Source organism: Thermobia domestica, chromosome 5, assembly GCF_964235325.1.
Source record: "Thermobia domestica chromosome 5, izTheDome1.hap1.1, whole genome shotgun sequence".
Lineage (NCBI taxonomy): Eukaryota > Metazoa > Arthropoda > Insecta > Zygentoma > Lepismatidae > Thermobia > Thermobia domestica.
The window spans coordinates 156,155,887-156,168,507 of record NC_137458.1 but is presented as its reverse complement, the minus strand read 5'-3'; positions in this window follow the sequence as shown (position 1 = coordinate 156,168,507).

Below are 12,621 nucleotides of genomic sequence, written 5' to 3'. Positions count from 1 at the left end.
AGACGATTGAATAGTTCCCATCCAAATCTTTGAATTGTCTCAAAAGTACGAGCAGCTGTGTGTGTGGGCGGGCGTTGTTATGCACCAGAAGAATTCTAGAGCATAGCGTTTTTCTGTCGATTTTTGATGGTGCCTTGCAGATAATTCAGGTTTCGCAATATACATATGATACAATTGTTCGTCCTAGTTCCAGGAACGCCACAACAATCAAACTCTTTCGGTTTCAAAATACAGTTTTCATGATTTTGTGAGCTGGTTGTGTTTCTTTGAATAGCAGGAGAATCAAAGCACTGCTATTGCACTGACTGTTACTTCGACTCCTCCTCGTACAATATGCAGCTTTTATCTGTTCCCGTCACTATGGGACCAAAGAGGTCATCTTCATCCTCCCCCAGCAAGCCAAAAGTCAAATACAGCTGTCGTTCTTTGGTCTTTGTGAACGTCTGTCAGTATTTTTGGCACCCACTTTGTAGTTTGCGATAACCCAGCTTGTCTGTCACAATTCGACGCATTGTTCCCGTGGATACTCCTGGAAAATTTGACGAGTTCAGTTATTGTGAATCGGTGACTGGATTGCACTTTTCCGTAACGTTTTCCAACAGACATCGCTCTCAATACTAGGTCTTCCGCTAAACTGATCATCATGAGCATTTGAACGCCCTTCATGAAACTTTCTGAACCATTGCCTGGCGTTCCCGTTATTCATTACTGTCTGTTCGTAAATGGCACTCAATTTTAGATTAATGCCAACTAAATTCTATCCTCTGGCGTTGAGATCTCGCATGAAAAATGCCATTTTACATTTGACAGCCATTTCATCTTACTGCTACTCGTACGTGCGCAAATCCACTCGGACAATTCTTTCTATGTTAGACTCACAGCTCTACGACACACTCCTGCGCATGCTCACTTCATCAGTGAGCATAAAAATTATCGGCCTTTTTGATATGCGCCTCGTGTCTTGGCACAAGTTTTTTTTTTTAATCAATAATATCGTTTGTTTCGATCTAACTTTGAAACTTTAATCTTTTTCTCCCTAAAACAAATGTTGAATCAGAGGTGCCTACAAACAGGTTTTATAGAGTAGGTCAGCAATAAAATTATTTCCGAGGAATAGTATAAATTTTCATTCAAAATGATACAATCAAGCTGAAGAATAGTAAATTTTTTGGATGAGAAAGGTAAAATTGGGGGGAAAAGTTATAAACTTAGGGGAAGAAAGATAAATTTTGGGGGCATAATGGTACAATTGAAGGGCGAGAAACTAATGTGGCAGATTTAGAGGTGGAAGATAATTTTGGGGGTATAATGGTAAATTTGTGAGGAGAAATGAAGAATTTGGGAAGTTTCACAAAGGCTTTGGGAGAATGAGCACTCTTGTGTTGAATAGAGTGGTAAACAGTGTCCAAGATGAGCCACTTTTAAATCAATATATGTCACCGAACTTAAGAAAATGACGCATCAGGATTCATGTTCATGTGTTATTTATGGTGCATAAGAAATATATGTATAACCAACATCAATAGACTATTTAACATGCCAAATATTAAAGTAAGTAAATTTGATATTAAAACACTTCTATCAAGTTTTTCATTGTGACACTAGAAAGAGAATACTACAGTTTAAAAAGTCAGTAAAGAATGTACTAGTAGTACTGCCTCCCCTGATTTTCTTTTTAAAGATTCACGTTAACTTGTATGAAACTTGTTCGATTTCCGTTCAATATTATGCATATTTTCTTTGACTCTTTTCTCTAATTGCCAGTGATTGGAATCAAAATCCTTCCTGGTATGAGTGTTGAATTTAATCTCCTAATTGATTAGTCCCTATCCAATTAAAACTATTGTTCAAATACTCTTCATAAAAATTGCCAGATTTCCATGAAATATGCCGTATACATTTACAGATCTCACAATCATTCCCACGATTTCAATTTTAAAGCTATCGAGGTCGATATAATAAACCAACTACTGGAAACTAAAAGAAGTAGAACTATTATAACCATCCATGATTTAGAAGTATATTCTTTGATAATTTTCGTTTAAAAAATCAAGTTTATTTTAATGTGACATGTGAAGGATTTCCTATAGTCTTAATTGTTTGTAACCGAAATGGGTCAATAATCAGGAAGTGAACTTTCCAAAATTTTATATATAACATATTTTCAGTAAATATGTATTTAATATACTCAGACTTTTACATCGAATGCAGTGGATGTTTTATTGTAGATAAGAGACTTTGTATAGCTTTGGGCTGAAATTTGTGAGGGCCCTTAAAGCTCTCCAATAATTTACAGCATTACTAGTAGGCTAATAAGAATTTGAAAAGGTTTAGTGTGTTTATGCAAAATAACTTTATGATTCATATTGTGGACAGTTTATATACATGCACTGTGAAATAATAAAAGAGTTACGACATAATTGCTACTATAAAATTTAGATTTAAAATTCACATTCTTTCGCGTAACATCTACTCTAAAACATTTGTATATTTGCATCTTTTCTTTTATGACAGCTCTTTGTTGTCTTGTAGAATGAAAATCATTGGATATCTTGCGGCATAATGAGTGTAATTTTCCACACACTACTCCGGCTGTTCCTTCTTCTATAATGTCTGTTGTCTTCTAAGGATGTCAACATCGTTGTTAGCAGACATTTTAATGTGAAGATAATGAGGTAATCCTGAGAATAATCCTATAATAGCCACCGTAGTCAGTCACCCGTGTGTGAGCCTAAAAGCTGAACGTAAACGTATAACACGCAAAGCTTTAAATGTTATAAAGCTATCCCTTTACCCATAATCCCCTCTCGTTAGCTCTCTTCTGTAATTGCTGTATGGCTATGTGAATCTCAGATTTAAAAAATCAAAATTTTACAAACGAAAAATCACTTGATATTTCTGTTATAATTTGCACAGGAACAAAACCAACTTTCCTTCCCGAAGATAAAGATCTACGAAAGACATTATTCAAGGTAGTAGTAGGTCAATCTTTTGGTTCCTTTCGGTGTCAATGACAAGTGGCAGAACCTTTGCTACATTGGCAATATTGACAGTTTGCACGTATCCCTGATGTTCTTTTGACAGTTATGCTGCTGATAAGACTCATTTGTTTAGTTTATAATTCTACTACAGTAGATTCCGGATTCTTCGAGGTAATTAGAACCAAGCCTACTTCGGATGCACAAAAACTCAGATAATACGGTGATTAACTGTTATCAGGTAAAGTAGAACGTAGTATAAGTGAAACAATATTTTTTATATATGAACTGTTTACTACAGTTTACTAAAGCTGCTAAAATACCTAATATTTTAACATATATAGAGAACCATATAAAACTTACTCTTTGACCAGAAAAATCAGAACTTTTACCCATCTGGGTTTTATTTTGAGAGACATCCTTTGGTCTCTCTTTGATGCTGCGATGTTATAGCGATTCACGATGATAAACGGATGAAGCCAAAGATTTGGTACAATGTGGTTCGACAACATCCAGTATGCGTACCATCTCTTACAACTACAGTATAATCTGCAATTTTTCTTGAAAACTGCCTCGATTAAGATGATACAATATCTTACATCCAATTTCTGTATGCGTACGTTTAAATATAAAAGCGTACGTATTAACCATAGATAGAACTCAAGTCAATCTGCACCTTCAATACAATACTGGAGCCTAATGTGCAAGCAAGAATAGGTCACTTTGTACGTTAAGAAAATATTACTTATGAAATAACATCACTATAAAGAATTCAGGTAAGAATACACAATGTTTACTTAGTATCTTCACAAACATATTACACCAACGAATAACATAAATTTTCCTTGAACATCTAATTCTATTAATATTAGAAGTCTTACTAACAACATTCTATTCACCTAATACTCCATCAAAAATTTGATAACAAGGCCTAACCACGTACACTACAAAAAGGACGATGTAACAAACAACATGTAATCCTACCTTGTATGGAATGTGAAACATTTACAATGCATTTTTATTGTCATAACAATTCCACGTGTTAAATGTTCTTTATATTTATGTACAAAATTTTGTTAATATATTCTAGGTAATGAATACTTTAAAAATTAACAACAGAACTTCACAAATTTGAGTAAAGTATTTACACATAATCTTATGTCGCTATAACTCGACATATACTATTTTTAATAAGATAAGTGTATTACATGACGTTACTCGCGGAATGAGCAAAAGTAGTGTGGAAATTACAATAAACTTCTTAGTTCGATTCCAGTTCGTGCACAGTAGGCTTTGTGGTGCATAAAGATCGTATGGGTAAGTTTTCTAGAAATCCTTCCGTTTCCACCCACCTTTTCCATTAGACTATCTCATTTATTCGTCACTTCTTATCAATGGTTGTTTAGTACACATAACATTTATATACATCTCCATCATTAGTACAAATTTGAATATGATACAGGTGAGAGGAACAGATCTATTGAATCACTGGATTGAAAGTACATTTGGCGTGGAAATGATTAGAACTTCAGTGAGTATGAATTTAATCAGAGATATTCTCGAGCTAAAAGCGAAAAAAAAACTATAATTTTGGATTACATTTTTCACTTTTCTCTTATCACCATTGGGCAATCATTGCAATATAACTTATAACGCCTTATAACTACCTGTGTGGAACAACATGAGCTGGTAAAATTCACCATATAACTCCTACTAAGCTTAGAGTAAGATGAACCACTTTCAACTATTTCTCTGGATTTCAAGCATAGAAGCTAGTCAAATGTGATTATAGAAAACTGCTGATTGAATCTTTCACACCACCTCACCTGCATACAGAAAAAAAAAAAAAAAAAACTGAATGCTCCTGTTGTGAATGTTGGTTTAGCATGGACCTTTGCTGGCATTTCTAGAGTTAGAACTTCGAAACAAGATGAACAGAATCTTGGTTGCAAGAAAGTTAACCAATGTTTAAGAGCTATATCTTCTGTAAATTACAAGGGAGAGGTTACTCAATAGTGAGAGTACGAATGTATCTAGCTGAACTACAGCGGTAATGGTGTTTGCAGTAGTGACCCATTTCTTTTTTTGTTTCCGCACTTTCTTGAATATTTGTCCCCTAGAAGCGTTACAAGGGATGAAGAAGGTAATTCGAGTCCTAAAGAAAGTTATCAACAGGTGGTTACGACTGAGTATCATATATTTGATCCTGGATGTCCTCTCTTATGATTTTGCTGTTTTATGTGGCTATTGGATAAATTATGTAGAAGCTGTTGTTCTTCGTGTGGAAACTTGAAAGTTGAAACTACTTATAAAACCTAATTGTAAATGACAGAATCTTGAAGATAAGTTGCTATATAACGTAAACAACTAAACGAAACATGTGATTAATTTTTGTGTAAGGGTACAAGGCAGAAAATCTACTTTGTGAATCATGTGTGTATTCTACTCTAATTTAATCAAACTTGATTTATATGGGAAGGCAAGTGAGTGTCCTTTTAACACCATAATAAGTGCAAAGTGGTATACATGAAAATTTTGGTGTAAGTATTTCCGGTACTATAATGCAGAATGAAGGTTCATAAATTTATTGATTCAAGTTTTTGTGAATTAAATTAATCAGAATTGAAACATCAATATATATATCGAATAATTAAATCATAATTAGCACCAAACACAATAGCTTTTGACGTTTTTAACACAACAAATGCTACTATTGTCTCATTGAGCCACATTTTGTATCAATCTGCAAAATTGAACGTACAAAAATACAATAAGTCGTGTGCTATACTGATTATTACAAACTAAATTGCATATTTTGAGATGTAATGACACAAACCGTTAAGAAATGTTCACAATTGCCATGAGAATGTATTCGAATAATGAGATTAGTAGTAACAAAATTTTCAAACGAAATGTAAAGTTACGATTTATGAAAGAAAACCACAGTAAATTGAACATATGTCAACTCAGCAGTGAGTAGAATTCTCCACAGATAACCAATTTGCAATAACACAAATATAAAAATTAGTTTTAACTAGTTTTCACTTGCTTGGAATGGGCTTTTAGTTCTACTTTTTCTCTGCACCGTGCAGAGAATTTGCAAGTTTATTTTTCTTCAAGCTGCAATCTTTTTTAAAAAAAATGAAATAATGTTCTTGTTTGGTGCCATGCCAGATCATGAAAACTGATGACTGTTCAACGCATTGCTTCTGAAATATTATCGAGAATTAAACAACCTTCTTCGTGCCCTGTGCATACACTCACCTGATATGTGCCGGGAGTTTTATTATGTTTACCTCCTAAGTAATCCAAATACTACCCTGAAGTCAAAAGTTGTGTTCCTGAGCATATAATTTAAACTTTCCCTTCAAGGGCGCCCATCTTGTGGTTTCCAGGAGGGGGCAAGTATAATCGACATTTCAAATGTAGTCTCAAATTTTGCGATAACTATTTTAAAAGAATCTAATGGATTTTCGATGTTCCGGGGTACAATTTCCTGTAGAGGGGGGCGCTCGCTCCACCCTGCTCCCTCCCCCTGATGGGCGCCCTTGTTTCCCTTTGATCGTTCATTGATTGAATTAATCAATATTGAAATCAAACCTTTTAGTAAATTTCTATCATTACTAATTTTAGTAGAGAGAAAGGGTCAGATGAGGTGTATTCTTGGGATGCTTCTTGCTATATTATCATTTTTCTTAATATTGTTCTAAGTTAAAATCGGAAATGGCTGATTTGTATCGATTCCGTTAGATGGATAAATTTCAAACTTTTGGCCCTCTTCATCCTTGACAAAATTTGTAGTAATCTGTCAAGTAGCACTTGAGATTTTGTATCTCCCGGAAGGAGACATAAATAGTCGAGGTAAGTATGCAGAGTGTATAAAGTAGTTTTTGTTAAACTAAATGTCTTAGAAAGCCATTATAGCGTATGATCTTATTCAAATAATACTACTGTAAATTAGAGTTTTAAATTCATACAAGGCATACAAATATACAATTAAAAGAATGCTTCAAGCATATCTTAGGAGAATGAGAAAAGGAGTAAAATCAAGTGAAAAGATACTGATTTTAAAGAAAATAGACATACACGTCATATTCAATATATCGGAATAGGATTCACACCCTTGGTCACCACATTCTGAACGGAGAAAAAGCATTTCCACTTTCCAAGGAGAGTGGAAATGAATTTTTGGATGGTGTGACAGACTGGAATGAAGAAAATTCAATAAATGTCAATTGCAACTCGAATTTTGAGTCGGCGCTATCAAGAGGCTCCTTTTGGACTCTACACTCCTTCCTTTCTTGTTATACGTGAAACTGTTCGCTAAGCAAGGTTTTCTACCGTTTTCTGGTCACGATCCAATACTCTGCGGGCACGATTGTCTCTTGGTAAACTCCTTGTTAGGATGATATGAATACATAAACAAGATGTCACGGGTGAAACATTACAAAAGCCCAACAAGATGTAAGAATTTAAGCACTATAATTTAACAAAAGAAAAAAAAGAGGGAGAAAATAAATATCTTCGAAGTGATTCTTAAGACACACTACAACTGAAAGAATTTATCATCCAGAAGGAGTAGCGCTTGGATAGAAACGTTAGGAAAATAAATATATATCGGAAACTTCTGAATTCTGTACAATAAGAGAGTGTTACAACTAGACTAAAATCTTACCCCAAATATAATTTAGTGTTTTTTTTTTAAATTCTTTTAAAGTTACTTTCCACCTTTCTTAACCGAAATTAAGGTTTTGTATCTATAGGTGCAGATCTACTTTCGATCCAGCTACATTACTGAATTTTGTTATAACTAATTGTTTTCGAATATAATAAACACAATGTAAAAATTATGAAAATAATACATGATGAAAGACGGTACATCAATCCGACTAATGAAAGTTTCCCATAAAGAGATTTACGTTTCAAATATTAAGATTGACATCGTATAATGTTAACTATATATATTTTGATCAAGTTTAATTTTTTAAAGTAAGTTGGGTGAGGTTAGATTTAAAATGAAAAATGAAATGAAATTTTTGAGTTTTACGTCCCACGGTTATGCCGGTTAGGCTAAAGGAGACGATGAAGATGAGAGATGAATGAAATGGTGGAATGAAGAAAGAGGGAGGAAAACGGGAGAACCCCGAGAAAACCCACGCACACGGTGTTTGTCCACCACAAAGTTCACTTGGAGGGAGCAGGGTTTGAACCCAAGACCCCAAGAGGTTAGATTTACAATGAAGGTGCACCACCCGAGCGTGACATAATGTCACGTGGTATTATCATGGGGGCAAAGGTGGAATAAAACGAGCCTTGCGGGGCATCTAGCCACTTTCGCTCGCTGATGCTCTCTCAGCTGTTTCGTAGCGTAAGTAAATCACTTCCTTATCAATAGAGTTCTGTTTGCTAAGTGGACTAATACCAAGTGACGTTACGTCACGATGTGGTGGGGCAACTTCAATGTAAATTTAACTACACCTGGAATAATAATAATAATAATAATAATAATAATAATAATAATAATAATAATAATAATAATAATAATAATAATAATAATAATAATAATAATAGGTTTTTGGATTGGTCGTGGAATTTAAGCTCAGAATCTTCTAATGTAGTTCATTGAAGTTCAGCGTCTTTTATTAATATTGTAATTATATGAGATATGAATCAGCAATTTTAAGATGGAATCTGAACCAACGTAATATATTCAAATATCAATGATTTCTCACCGGGAATCGAACCTGGTATCTCTGCAACAAGATCAACGCCTAACCATTAGATCAGCTGGGAAGGTTCTAGGTTCACCTAATGGATACAATTGGTAGATGAAAGTACTAAACGATCATTTACACTGGCTCAATGATTTGTTATCTTCAAGAAAATATGAGTTACTCGTGTTTTACCGAGTGGTTAACACCCCAGGTCGTTTCTTAATTCCTGATAAAACTCTGCTATAGATGCCTAGAAATAACGACTTAAAAAGTCTGATATTTTAAGGATGCATCATCTACTTAAAACCCAACGAAAGATTGTGCAGGCTGAACTCCAAGGCCACTAAAGCATTCTAATATTTGACATACACTAGTGAAAATCTGATCAAACCATACGAGAACCATTGAACCAGTGTGACATTTTTGTCGAAAATGAGTTATGTCTTGCACATAAACCAGAAAGCTGTCTGTCAGCGTCTCTTATAATGTGATAAGTGAATATTCAATTTTTTCGCCACAAGATTGAAAAACTATAGATTAAAATTAAAGGCTTCTGGTTCTCATTACGTACGCATTGATTAATATATTCAAACCCTCTATGTGCTTATAGAGGCGCAGAAGGTGCTACGTAAAAACACAAAAATAGTAATATAACACTTTTGAAGCAAGCTACAGTAATGTCCACTGCATAATATACGCAGAACTATAATTTTATTACATTTTTCAAGTATTTCCGTGTATTTTTCAAGTATTTTCAAGTATTTTGGCAAAATGTTAAACTTTCGAAATTCTTTTGCTTCTCCTGAAAAGTAGTGGTTTTAACACATAGCGATTCTTTGAGGCGCAGCAACGATATGTAAAAATATTGTATAGGTTACGTTACATTTTGGCAACGTTAATTTTTAATTGTACTATAGTTCTGGTTAACCTGATATGGTGCTTTTGTACGTGGCAATTTGGTTGTAGAAAAATGTCTGACGCTAAGTTTTATCATATACGAGATGGGGTATTTTAATGTGATATCTGCTATTCTATCTTGCCAGATTTTGTCTTTCACATATTATTGCGACGTCACTTGACTCCTGGAGCGTTGGGCACAGAGGTATTGAGGATATACTTGATTGGAACAATGACAAATGTTTTTACGAGATGCACTGCAAAATTGTTCAAGTATCTAGGTTGTGATTTAAACTATGAAAATAATTCTTAATTCAAGTAGGGATTTGAAACAACCGATATCCAGAAATTAAACAATCTAAGGATGAGATAGGTGAGGTGAGGTTTCAGGTTCGGGATATCTTTCTGTCTATCCTCGGGAGAGTTTCTACAGTTTTACATTACCGGCCCCTTGATTCGATCTTTAATTCCTCCTGATTAGATTCTTTGCTATATTGGATATAGATGGTTCTGCGTTCGTGGTTTCCGACTCTCTTAGTTTCCTTTTACAATTTTCCATTAGTTAGGATCTAGTACAGAAGGCATATGTGACAGTGTACGATGATTCGACAAATTGATTCGTAAATTAGGAACAAGAAAATGCTTTGTAAGTTTATTGAGCCTATTAAGGGTTTCTTCTCATACAATGGATGATAATTAAAATTCCTATTGAAATACAGATAAATGCGTTCTAAAAGTAATGAGGAGAAATCCAGTTGCCTCCTTAACAAATTCGAAGAAAGATGAGCCTTAGCTTCGGAATTGTCTATTATATTCTAGCATATTTATTTTTCCTTTTGAATACCAGGCTATTATTTCCTTTGCAACGTGCAGTACCAGGTACTTCAGAGTTTAGATACAAGGAGCGCAGATGATCCTTATGTTTAAATATAGTACATGATAATAAATCCAAATTAGGAATGAGGGAGGGAGTACATATATATATGAGTATTACTTGCACTATACCCTACAATATAAGTCAAAGTATTACATGTACTGTGCACTACAACATAGGTCAATCTTGATGTCGACAATTTTTTTTTTATAATTCGCGTTATTCTGATTATTTGCGCATTTTCTATTACGTAGGACCATTTCTGTACTTGATTATAATATTTGTCACCACAGGTAGTGAATAATTTTTCAAAGTATGTTACTGCATTATATCTTATGCCAATGAACAGTGTATCTATAAGTGCATACAACTTAAAAGTACAAAGGTATATTTGTTATAAGTTTGCAGATAATTTGTCTATTTTATAGTTAGCTTGTCTATTTTATACTTAACTATTAGTTGATTTAAGTTTATGTTGGTATCTGATAGAGTGGAAAAAGCACGAGTAAGCTTGAAGACTGAGAGAATGGGAAGTTCAAACTTGGTCTACTCATTTCAAATTAATAGAGTTCGGTAAGACTGGTATTGCTGACAACCCCGTTTTGTAAATCCAATTCTTTGTTACAAAATCTAAAACACGTCTAAGTTTACAGTAAATCAGACTATAGTTTTTGCAGCAAGCTTTTATCATTCTAGATAAACAGCATTTATGTCTTTGTCCGTATTGTCTATCTGTTTCACGTTATCCTATGTGACATTTATTCGATTTTAATGCCCTTTCCTCCAGACTTACAAAATAATCCTATTATTTACTGTTAAAATTCGTCAGAAATGAGGCTTATCCAGGGTTATAATTTCACTCAGATTACGTATTTATAATTAGAGCTATATACGGTGATAGCAAAATATTTTTTTCACATAACCTTTTATAAAGCTTATTCAATTTGTCGGATTATTGAGTGTATTTTGTTACTGTAAGAAATGTTACAAGTAAAGTATTACCAGAAAGGACTTAGATGGACATTGTTTGCATTGCTGTTTTAAGTATATCATGTTTTTGTGAAATATAGAAATGATTTTAAACCTGGAGGTGAATATGTGTAATGAGACTATTAATAATTATCTAGGGTTGTCAGATTATAGATATAGATATAGATAATCATTAATTTCATTTTTAAAATAATAATAAAATACATCAAAATTCCATTGGTATATTCTTAATCCTATTGATTCACGCCACTCAATAGTCGGAAACTTGGAAAAAGCGGACAAAAATAGTCTATTCCGAAACAATGGAAGTTAACGGACGTCTCTCTATCGTTCTATACGTAATTGTCCTTCCTAAATTGATTGCAGCTACTGCGAAAGTGATTCGAAGAACCTCTGCTGCAATACGTGCAATTATATATACACAGGGTGGTCCGAAAGTGTGTAAGCCCCCTCGCATAAATGTCAAATACTGAAAAATATAACCAAAGGAACAATGTAGAGGAGTAATAAAGGTGAGAAGAAATTGGAGAGGGCACAGAACAACAAAAGCCACCCTCTTGAAATTCACCATCGTGAATCATACATATAGTTTACAAATTGAAAACATAACATGTTCATGCCTTATGTGAATTGGACATCGCTGGCCAGTATGAAGTTATGGTAGGTGTTAATATGCATCCAAGAAGCGGATACAGGTTCAATGTGCTCTCCCTCGAATTGTATGTGCAGCTAATAAAAAGACAGTGTAAAGCAAATGTGTGTTTGCCTTAAGATACAAAATTAAAGTTAGCGGTTTTGAACTCGCACCATTTTCGAAGAAACACTAATACCTACTGGAATGTTATTTAGTTCTAATTTAGTTCCAAACTAATAGAATGGAATGTAGTTTAGGATTATGTTGTTTCGGTATGATTAAAAGATTCAGTATACCGTGTAATATACAGCAGCTCCACATGACTGATGGTTTATCACTGCAATATGTATGAGGTTTTCACTATAACTTTGATTCAGAGACGAAGAGCAATCCAAATTACGTACAAGACAATATGCCTTTTCCCTTTGTAAGGCTCAGAAAGCGGATCTCGATTGCGATTGCGACTTTTCGAGTTAGATGGGCTGAGTCCTTCAGATGCACTTGGCTGCAGCTACTTCAAATGCTCAACCTTTG